At 45.8% G+C, this 12,009-nt stretch overlaps 1 pseudogene; it reads right to left on the reverse strand.

Annotated features, from left to right (window-relative positions):
• Nucleotides 1-7,474: 7,474 nt before the first annotated feature.
• Nucleotides 7,475-12,009, reverse strand: part of LOC104510686 — a 7,303-nt pseudogene continuing 2,768 nt past the window's right edge.

Here is a 12,009-nt window from a genome sequence, read left to right on the forward strand (position 1 = left end):
TCCATTCAGGAACGAGATCCTTTTTACAGTAACGAGTTACGTGTCTGGAACACTGTTTTAAGGTGGTAATAACTTTGCATTACGAGAGTCTTGAATTGAGGTTGAAGGCTTTTTGCATGGTTGTTTGATTCTTACAACTTACACGCAGGAATTGATCTCATGTCTTCATGCTCTAGGTTATTTTCTAAATGCATTCAATAACCATTCAGGAACGAGATCCTTTTTACAGTAACGAGTTACGTGTCTGGAACACTGTTTTAAGGTGGTAATAACTTTGCATTACGAGAGTCTTGAATTGAGGTTGAAGGCTTTTTGCATGGTTGTTTGATTCTTACAACTTACACGCAGGAATTGATCTCATGTCTTCATGCTCTAGGTTATTTTCTAAATGCATTCAATAAAATTCTTATTACACGCCGGTCACTTTGGGGTTTTTTTTTTGACTTATGGGGGAGAACTTCCCTTTGGATTTGCAGCACGGTTGTTGAAATAATATCTTGAGTGGGCATTTTGCACAGGTCAGTCTACGTATGAGCGAAATGGTGTGGCAAAGGGGGTTTGCCCCCCACTCCTCCCTTGGTTTTTTTGCCTGTTGCCCAGCCAAGATACCCAAGTTTTGTGGTGGTTTGAGTACGTGTGGCTTCTCAGGTGTGGGCCTGTTTCTTTCATGGGAATTGTTCTGTCCAAGAATTTTGAGCTGTCACAAACTTACTGGAACGGGGATATTTCCATCTGGAATGTTTGGGCTGTTTCTAAGAATGATGGCCATACTGTGGCTCTGCTGCCTTTTTCCTATTTCCGTGGTTTCTTGGAAGAAGGTATCTCAAAACCTCTGGCATTCCCTCAGTGCAGAGAAAAAGGATTCACTTCTTGGGGCCTGAAATTTTCTGTGATCATAAAAACTATGTTTTCTCAAAATCTGGGAGGTGTTGTAACCAAATGCAACCAAGGTACTGTTGCAGATGTAAACTGAGCCACAGTTACTGTGCCAGGTGGTTGTCAGTCCATTCCATTGCTCCGAGTTTGTCTGCCGGGAAGAGGGGATGTCAGCGGTGAGGAGGGTGGGCAGGCAGAGTAGGGTCCTCAAGACTTCTCTGTAAGCAGCGCAGATTTCAGCCGTGTTTGTAGGGTTGATATTTCTCCGTTCGCCCTCTGAACATCTTGTTTTCCTGGCACAGCGTCGGGACATGACCCCGTCAGCTACGCGTTCGTAGCCCGTCCTGGCAGCCTACAGGGACGGGGGCTGGCGGAACAGGTACCTGTGATCTGGAGGTGCGTGATAATGCACTGCTGTGCTTTTCGTTAGCTTAATCAGACAACCTGTGCGATGAATTGATGAACCTGTGTGATGACCGATTCTGCCTGTCCAGAATGCAGGGGCTTTTTGCAGCCAGCCCTTCTGTGCGAGAAGGATGCATCCTCTTGAATAAAACATCGGTGTTTCCTACTGGAAACAAGTATTTGAAAAATCGGTTCTTGGTTAAATATTAATAAAAGCAGCATTGCAGGAAAAGACATTCAGAGCTAGCTGGAGGCAGAGCTGTTACCTTACAGCCATCTATGAAATATTTTTAGTCCAGAAACCTTCTCTGAACGTGTCTTAAATCTGTGATAAATATTGATACTGCAGTATTACTGCTGAATTCAATGCTTGGGAGAAAAGCAACCCAATCTGCTTCCAGCCTAATAGGCTTAACCTAATTTGTTCTTCCTTTGTCAAAAATCAGACTCATGTGTAAGGGGCAGAGTTGATACTGTGCACTTAGAGGCCCCAAGGGACTGACTTTTGTTTTATGAGAATGCCTCGTAATACTGCGGTATGTATAAAAATTAACCAAAACTTTAAATATTCTGCCTTCGTCCATGGCAGCAGTTAACACTGGGAGTGTCTGCTCACGAACAAAACCTACAGCAAATGCATTCAGTTCACAGTTATTCTTTAGCTGTAGCTCTGCAAACCGGCACTTCCGTAACAACACGGGTACTTCGGTGGCTCTGTAACTTCAGGAGGATGCTGATGCTTTCCAAGAGCAGTTAACACCTGTGAAGGAGATAAAGCTGCTGAAATGAATAGGGAATATTAAAGTGGTATGGAGAACAAATTTTTAAGAGAAAGGTTGTCACCTGTTTATAGCAAAATGAAATAGTTTGTGGAAAACGTGCCGAGACTGAAGGTTAATACAAAGCAACGAGACCCACCATGAATAGGCCAGAGCACTGAAACGTTTCAAATCGCAGTGGTTCACAGTTTTTTCCCCATCTCTTTATAGAGGTTCACTGTGTGAGCTCAGTGGCGTTGCTTATCATTGCTCTTACTGCTCCTCAACAATACAGAATCATAGAATCACGGAATGGTTTGGGTTGGAAGGGACCTTAAAGACCATCTAGTTCCAACCCCCCTGCCAGGGGCAGGGACACCTTCCACTAGACCAGGTTGCTCAAAATACCTTCCTGTAGAACGCAGGCAGTTGAGTTCATTGCATCTATCGTTGAACCGTCCCCTTGATCCACGCTGCCTGCAGACTGCCGTGTGCCTGGGGCTTGCACAACAGAAAAGGCCCAAAAGCTGCGACACGGTTAAAGTGGCAGCACCACAACGCTGAGCGCGTAACTCTGAAGCTGAAGCATGGGTTGTTACAATGAGCTTTTTGCATTTCACAGTTGTGGTTTATAATACATGTAAATACATATATATAATACAGTCTGCAGTGTTGTATGTCCTCGTGTCCCCTCCATTGTAGGTGTTCATCACTGAAGTTGTGAGTTGTCTGCAGAACGACCCCAAGCCGCACCAGACCTGACAGATTTTTTCCAGAGCTTCTCCATATTCTGGTAATTAAGTTTTGGTACAAAATGGAATATGACTCGGCCCAAGGGGGACGTACCGAGTCCTGCAGTTACCCTCTGAATCCTATATAAATAGCTAGTCCTCAGGCAGGTTCTCATTTATCAGGCTGCAGGTGACAAAAATGACTGGAGATTTGCAAAACCAAAGGCCAGTCAGGCTGAGTAATGTGAACTGGGACGGTGTGGAAAATCCAAAAGGAAAAGCTAGGGCCATTTCATCCATCCCTCAGATTTGCCAGGGCTCCATGCCGAGCCTGTGCATGTAAGCAGCCATCCTTAATGACTGTTCTCCCCAAAATCGGGTGTCTCCCACAAATCGCCCCCAAGTGCCAACCTCTGCTGGCAGCTCGATAAATACAGTATTGCCCTGGCGAGTAGCGGGGCACAAGCTTTGTTCCGGCTCTGCAGGGTCTGGGGACTTGCCAGGCTTGCCATGGCTGAGGTCCTCTTTGCCTGCCTTTGTTTTCTCTTGGCTGCCGCCTTTTCTCGTGACGGGTGGCTGTCGCCTGGTTTGTTTTACCTTTGTCTTTCCTTTTACGTGGTACGGCGCAAGCGTATGTTTTGTGTAGGTACTAGTTACAAGCAGTTACTCTGCGCAGAACAACCTATTTATGATTCTAGCATCGTACTGCGGAGGGTGCAAGCCAGACCTAGTCAGAGGAGGGTGTTGTTTCCAGGGATGTGCGAAGGGACGACTGACGTGAGGGAGTGCGCAGTGTTCGCTGCTGGCCGTGTTTCCCCAGCCTGACGTCCTGCTGCTTACGGCTTACGTTAGGCTGTGTTGTCACAACAGTCGCCGTGTCCAGCAACTGCGGCTTGGGTTTCCTTCCCAAAATACAGCCAGGTTTGGAAGTGATGGGGATAGCGGCATCAGGAATGTGTCAGCAGCTGACTGCCAGCAGGCTAGCAAAGCACATCTGGGGAGGGTGCCATTAAGTCTGTTCTGATCTCATACCCCCCATGAAATGCTTCTCCTGTTACATCCCCTTCTTTCCCTTTATGGAAGGTTGTAACGTCCTTGCAGTTTACTTGAACCATGTCCAGCCCCCTCTGCGTAAGGGGCCTAACAAACCAGTCCTCCTCCTCCTCTATTCTTTGAGCTCCCCAGGCTCATCACGGAAATGGATGTGCCCCACAGACTTGCTTGAAAACCAGCTCCTAGATGTCGTGGATGAGGAAGACAGTGTTTGAAGATGTGGGATCCATCAGGACAAACACTGTGTTGGCACTGACAGCAGCTGCCTTGACTTCAGAGATTACAACTGGCACAAGCCAATGCAGAAGCGATCCATGGGACAGACGGATCCTAAACCATTGAGGCTTTCCTGCTGCTGACGCTGATTAGCAAAGTGACTGCTGAACTTGCCTTAGAGCCCAACTTCAACACAACACAGACTTACCGGGCGAAACGGTCGCCACTCATAGAATCACAGAATGGTTTGGGCTGGAAGGGACCTTAAAGACCATCTAGTTCCAACCCCCCTGCCATGGGCAGGGACACCTTCCACTAGACCAGGTTGCTCCAAGCCTCATCCAGCCTGGCCTTGAACACTTCCAGGGACGGGGCATCCACAGCTTCTCTGGGCAACCTGTTCCAGTGCCTCACCACCCTCTCCGGGAAGAACTTCTTCCTGATATCTAATCTAAACCTCCCCCCTTTCAGTTTAAACCTGTTACCCCTTGTTCTGTCACCACAGGCCCTTGTAAAAAGGGATATCATTCTCCCTCAGCAGAATGTTATGGAAAGGAATGGAAATAGATTTAAGCTATTTTGTACACTTCTCAGGATGCAGTGGGTCATGATGAATCACACATTCATGCACAGTTAGCAATTAAGTCGAGAAGAGGAATAAAGCAGTAGATTCCAGCTGTGTGTTCAGTCGGATGTGAGCTGTAATTTATCCTCACTCCTTCAAACTGCACACGGACACAAGAAGAGAGAATACTTTCTTTTGCAGCTGCAGGGTAATGGCACCGAACTTCAAAGGCTAACTACCACTGAAAAAGTGTGTTTACTGGTGAAACATTTGTTCGCTGGTTTATACTATTAAAGAGACCTCTCTAAATGAAGGCGGAAGCATGCTGCCTCGGGTATTTCCTTTCTGTGTGGAAATTCCTTGTTTGCTTTATCCTCTGATGGTCCTAGCGCAGTGACCACTGACAGCTCCAAAGCTGGCTCCTGTTCTCCAGGAAGAAGCACCAGTGGCTTTTTTCCACCACCCAGATATCCTCACCCTTCCCTGAGGGCACATTCAGTTACTCGAGTCCAGAGGAGGCCACGAAGATGCTCAGAGGGTGGAGCACCTCTGCTATGACGAAAGGCTGCAAGAACTGGTCTTGGTCAGCCTGGAGAAGAGGAGGCTCCAGGGAGACCTTATTGCAGCCTTCCAGTACCTGAAGGGGCTACAAGGAAGCTGGGGGGGACTTTTTACAGGGGCCTGTAGTGACAGGACAAGGGGGAATGGGTTTAAATTGAAATCAGGGAGGTTTAGATTAGGTATCAGGAAGAAGTTCTTCCCAGAGAGGGTGGTGAGGCACTGGAACAGGTTGCCCAGAGAAGCTGTGGGTGCCCCATCCCTGGAAGTGTTCAAGGCCAGGCTGGATGGGGCTTTGAGCAACCTGGTCTAGTGGAAGGTGTCCCTGCCCGTGGCAGGGGGGTTGGAACTAGATGATCTTTAAGGTCCCTTCCAACCCAAACCAGTCTGTGATTCTATGATTCTATGCTACTGCCCGTTGCAGTTAACGTAAAGCCATGATGGAGCGGGAAGAGTGGGCGATGCAGGAAGAGGGAAGGGAAACCAGTGCAGTTACGTACCAGTGACGGTGCCTGGGTGTCACCTCCATCAGCAACACCTTTAGCTACAGGTGTGGAGACGAACACCTCGGTAACTGTGAGTGGGCCTGGGTGAGTAGAAGTAAAGAGAAGAACAAAACCGCGGTCGCTGTTGGGGTGCCCTCAGCGTTGTCTGCTCCCCGTGAACGCTCCCTCGCGAGCGCTTCCTCGCGAGCATGCTGACAAGGTCGGTTAAGCACCGCTTTTCCCAACAGGAGAGGTAAAGCATGGACGGTGGAAGCGTAATTTCCTCCTCACATGCCTAAGGCTTGATTTGGGAAAAGCAGTTTAACAGTAAATTATGAGCACAGCATCCGCAGCTACCCAGTGCTTCGTCTTTCAGAGGGTTATTGGAAGTGATGCCAGTGAAAACCTCTCTTCTTGCTACCCTCCAAAACACCTTCCCCAAGGACTGACCTGTAGCAATTTCTGGTTCCCTTGTCTGAATTCAAGGGATTTGAGATAAGAACAACTTCTTCTGTAGCCTAGTAATTGTTCTGTTTCTCTAATTCTGCCTTTTTAAGTACCACATCTGTTCTGGTCCCCATTAAAAAATAAAGAAGGGTTTTATTCCCACAACCTGGTACAATCTATGGTTGCGAGAAAAAAAACTGTAGTAGGTTGTACATAAGAGAAGAAACTGGTTATTATCAGCTCCCACAAACTGGAATGTGATTTCATAAAATTCTAGCAATTTTATTAGTCGTAAAGCACGTAGATGAGAAGTACATTTAAAGGGCAAATGAAGCAAGAGTCAATATTTCTACAAATTAAGCAGTTTTGTACTTTTTTGTATCTTCTAGTTTTTGTATCTTCCTTGTGCATTTCAGTTTCTCTTTGAATGTAAAAGCAGCTCCTGATGGAAAACTTCCTTCACGTCTTATTTGAAGACAGAGGAACCTCAAGCCCCATGCCAATATGACATCCTCCAGCTCCCTCAGCTGGAAGATGCCACCTGCATAAAAAAGATTACCTGGGAAAAAATAGGGGAAAAAAAAAACCAAAAATGGGTTTGGCACTAGTGGAAGTGCCAAAAGCAGCAGGGAGGTCAGTTTTTGGTTAACCCCTCCAGTCTGTATATTCCAAAATGCAAATAAAGGAGGGAGGTGCAGTGTCCTTCAGAGGGATGGAGACTCACTCCCCAAGAAACCACTTCTGGATTTCTGCATACAAGCAGCAGGTTTCTCTCGCTGTGAAGAGTGGCTACGACTGCTCTGGCCATCGGCAGGAGGGCTGGAATTCTATTTTTTCAGGAAAAGAAAGCAAATCGGTATAATGCGCACTCACCAGTCCTGCAGAATAGATTCTAAAATACAGAGATGCCTTTGGTGTCAAATTACCAGAACAAGAAAAACACACGTGCTGAGAAGTGTTGCGTTTTTTTTTTCTGGAAACGTGCTGTTGATCACTGCTGTGGACAAGATTTACAGCTACCTTAGCAAACAACTGGTTTTTGTAATTGTGCATCCAAAATAACACGTCCTCAAAACTGGCAGATCTTTCAGAAAATTCTAATTGGCAACTGATTCTTCCTTCTCCTCGCCCTGAAATTGGCTTCCATCTAGGGTGGTTCTTCGAGCACCAATTTTGGCAGTATGAGAGAAGCAGTGATTTCCAGCTCGGGAGTCCTTTGCTACACGGAGCTCCTGCTCGCCCTTCCTGTAGGCTTGCATGCACTCAGAAGGTTGGAAACTCAGACAGGTAGGCAGTCAGGAGAGATCAGGTCACGGCAGTAGCCCGACTACTGTGCATTTCAGGCTTCGCTGCTGGACTGAGCCGGTCGAAGCCATCATCCTATGCTACTTCTTCCAGCGCCCCGGCTGCTGCCTGCACAGTGAAGGCTGCGATGGAAATCTGCCTCTTTACTTCTTCCCAGGCTCCGCGCTGATCTGCTTTGCTTTCAATATCGAACATGGCATCATAGATCCCCGGGAAGGACTCCCCAGCATACTTGTTGTGACTGCTCGGAGCAAAAATGACGTGTCTGTGGGGAAAGAAGTAAAAATGTAGGTATATTAAATGAAAGGAACCATTAATGGGGTGTGTGTTCATTGTAGGGAACTGAATGCTACATAAAGCAGCTATGAACCCCATCAAGATCAGAACTTACAGAGGAACTCTAGCTGGGCATGTCTTGAAAGACAGGAGGAGTCAGCCCTAAAGGCAAAGTTTATGGGAAAGGGACAGATTTAGGACAGGTAGCCTTCTCCTCGGGAAGGAAGAGATGGTGTGTTTGTCTATTAGGAATGAAACCATGTTGATTTTTTTTTTTTCATGGGAGCTCAACAAACCTGTTAAGCTAATGTGGCAGTCCAGAAGAGAGAGTAAAACTAGTTGTGGGTGTACAATGAGAAAATGTGGAATAGAAACCTCAAAACATAACTAAGCAACTGAATGATAGTCAGCAGATCTGGGAAAAGAATGTGAAAAGGGGGAAAAATATACAGGAAAATTCTTGAGAAGAGCAGGAATCCTTCAGAGAAGTGATTACATTGCAACAGAACTGGGCAGAAGTATAATTTTTATTTCTTGATGGGGTTTTTTTCTTAAATAATAAATAGTTGCAGATCTGCTTTTAAACTGATTTTGTTCATGTGAATTATAGAATTGTTTAAGTTGAAAAAGTCCCTTAAGATCATCAAGTCTAACTGCAAATGTAACACTGCCCAGACCACCAGTATGTGAAGTATCAAAGCACATCTGCAGCATGTGAAAGAGCCCTCCCAAATCACAGCATGGTTTGGGTTGGAAGGGACCTTAAAGACCATCTAGTTCCAACCCCCCTGCCATGGGCAGGGACACCTTCCACTAGACCAGGTTGCTCAAAGCCTCATCCAGCCTGACCTTGAACGCTTCCAGGGATCAAAATAAACACTAAAACTACATTAATAAATGCAAACAAGTAAAAAAAACCCAGTAATCCAGACAGCCCTAAATGATACTTAACACCCAACAACAAGGATTGCAGAAAACAACCATTTCATTCTTCCAAAGCGTGAACGACAGCTTATCCTGGGAGGATGGAAGTGTGATTCTTAACTCTACCTGCCTGAGGGGCTTCTGTCTTGGTGTGAAAGCCATCAATCAGTGAGTGGGATATACCCAGTCATTAGCAAAAGGGGGATTCTGAGGGTGAAGCGAGGCAGTCAGGCACTGGAGCTTGTCAGGTGTTACTAACGACTGCGCTGGGTTTCTATTAAGGGTATTGTGGTGCACCAAACGCTCTGTTTCTCCAGGCCCATATGCTCGTGGAGAGAAAACATCAAGAATAAGTAGTTAATGATTTAAGCAATCTATAGAAGTAGCCAAAGCTGGGACAGATGGGACTCTGCAGCACAGCTCATGTGCCTTCATCTATCCCGTGCTCAGTGGTCACTCCAAGCTCTCTTTTCTGGACTTCTCTCTTCACCTGACCCTCACTACACATCTGTTGTCATTCCCTTCTACCTTAATTTCTCCCTTCTTTCCATACAGTTGATGCTCCACTCAATCCTCACTTGGAACAGGTTCAAAAGAGCAAGTTGTAACAAAGACCACAACGCCTGCATATACGAGCCACGGAGTATGTTGGCCAATAAAACCAGAGTGCTAGACCCAAGACGAGGAATTAGGCACCACAAGACTGGTGCAGCCAAGGATTTCTCCTTGGGGATTATAAACAAAGTCTGCTACTCACTGGGTTTTACCTAAAACAATCTGTTGAGCTCAAATTGCTGTATGAGGCTTGGGCAGCAGTTCAGCTGCGCAGTCAGGGTCAGTTCACGTGCAAATACACAGTGCCTTAGACAGCTGGTCTGGAAACTTGTGGCCTCACCTGTAAAACTTCCTTCCTGGTAAGCCAAGAGGATCAATGAAAGCTCTTTCTATAAACATCAGCTGATCGTTCATCATTCGCACCGCGACTGGACTGCAGAAAATGGAGACAGAGACATTTCACATTATGAGGAAACATGACTTCCCAGTTTCATTTAAACACTTCTCCTCTTCTTTGGACAGAAAAAAATTGACAAAGATGGTCTCCAGTTTGCAAAAAGATGAGGTTTTGCAAATGGAGATGTTCAATACCCGTTGTATTAATGCATAAGGATTTATGTGTTAGAAAACAACTATAAGATTTCACACTATACAGAATGAAATGGGAGACTTTCTGGGAGTGTCAGATACTTGCTCAGTATTAAATGGCACTGGAAAGATCTCGCTTAACAGCAGAGGGAATAAGGCTGAGATTTAGGTCAAGATGAAGGTAGCTAGACTTTGTTGCCTACCCATGAGCCAAGTGTCGCGCATAAGCCAGGTGTCCCGCTCTAAGCTATACAGTAAGGTGGTAAGAACAGGATTTCTTTTCCTCAGCACAAATACCTGGGACCGTACGCAGTGCCTAGGAGCACCTGGTCTCCAGCCACTGCACTCAGAGGGCACCAGAGACCCCTAGGGCCCTTAGGTTTGCCAGCATAATAGGGATATCTTAGATATTCTGAAGCATCATCCTGTCTCCTTCAGGTGTGCTGAAAGTACAAATTCTGGCATCACCTACAACACTGAAATGTAGGTGTCTAGATACAGAGCTCAGTCCAGCTTTCACTGCTACCTGCCTTTCCATGTGTTACAGTAATTGTGATGACAAGCTGATGGTAGTAATGAGCTCTACGGCTGATAATATTCATCACGGGATGCAGAATTCACCTCAGCAGATACTGCCAGTCTCGGAGTTCAAGGGCTCTATTCTACACTAATCAGAGACGCCTTGTGTAGTAGCTGTAAAGAAAGAGATGCCACCCTGGGTACCTAAGGCAGATATATATAGATACATATTTTTTTTCAAACTTACTCTTTCTTGTCAACTAGTTCAAGCCTCCTGTGAAATCCAGCAGCAGCCTTTGAGAAATTCACCACAGCAGAAAAAAGAGGGTCTAGAAAAGGAAGGACTTTGTGAACAACTTCAGAGTATCTGCTGAGCCCAATATACCTTTCAGTTGCCCATTGGGGGAAAATCTACATTTGTTTTGCTGCTTTAATTGCATTAATTTTGTTCTTTCTCCATAATTCATTAGTTTCCCTAGTGTAGCCTTTAAAGACTAGCAGCAACAGACAAAGACCTTGCGCAAGGAGGCCAACAATAAAGCAGAATGCTTGATCAAGCTTTCCCAAGTGTACATTATCCCTCTGCCTGCCAAGGGAAAGACTGGCGCGCATTGCAACCGGACAACTCCGCAGCTTCCTTTTTAACAAAGGGATGCACTGCAGCGCTCAGGTATAAATAGCCCGACTTACATCACAAATACTGGCTCTTCCAGCAGGCTGTAGGATGACAGCAGGATTTCCCCCTTGGAACATGATGTGCTATTCATATCCTAACAGAAGAGTGCGATACATACATTGAATATCATGTGGGGCATAAGGGATGCGACTGTCCTGGAACACAGCAATGGACAAGGCAGAGAGAGCCAAGTCCTGCGCTTGCTCCACACGCACTGGAGTCTCCGATACGAGGGGTCTCTGCCTTGACATCCCACAGCGCTGCTACTCAAGCCCCAGGATTTTCCCCGTTATGCCCGACGACGCGCAGACAGGCTGGCAGGTCAGTCGGTTGCCTTTTCCCTGGCAGTATGCCCAAGCCACGTGGAATAACTTAGCCAAAGAAGCCATAGGCCTTTCTTTTAATGACAACATCAGCTGTGACAATTTTCCTGTGGAAGGGTCTATTTAATACAGACCCGGGAAACGTATCAATTTATACAACTAATTTTTGTAGAATAAGTAAAAGGTGGATGTTATGAAGAGAAGAACTTCTGGCCTTACCAAAATCCAACTCAATTACAAAGGAAGAAGATTTAAAACTTGTGCATTTTGCCCACAAGTTTCAGAAAACTTTAGATAAACCAGAGTATCCTCTCTGCGATTGTACTGGAATATGAGGCATAAGGTTAGGTCATCTCCTAAATTCAGCCCTACGCTGGCAACTGTGGCCCTTCACGGTTTATAAATTTATCACACTATTTAGTGTGATAGGATTCTGTTCCCAGGACTCTCACTGAAAGCTGTTCTGCAGTCTCGTTTGCTCTTCTCTTTCTAGCAAACTTATTTATTCATCAACAGCCTCCGCTTACTTGTTCTTGTATCAATACTTTCCTTTAGTTTACATACTTGGACGCACAGATTTTATGTGTGCAACCTGTCTACCAACTGCACTACAGACAGACCCATGTCGCCTGGTGAGGGTGAGAATTTACACTTGTCCATAACCGTGCCAATAGTAGCAAGTTGGACAGAGTTCTGTCCTGCTGACATCATGGCTATATCAGATTATATTTATATTTATATATATATAT

This window comes from Eurypyga helias, unplaced genomic scaffold, assembly GCF_000690775.1.
Source record: "Eurypyga helias isolate BGI_N326 unplaced genomic scaffold, ASM69077v1 scaffold5816, whole genome shotgun sequence".
Classification (NCBI taxonomy): domain Eukaryota; kingdom Metazoa; phylum Chordata; class Aves; order Eurypygiformes; family Eurypygidae; genus Eurypyga; species Eurypyga helias.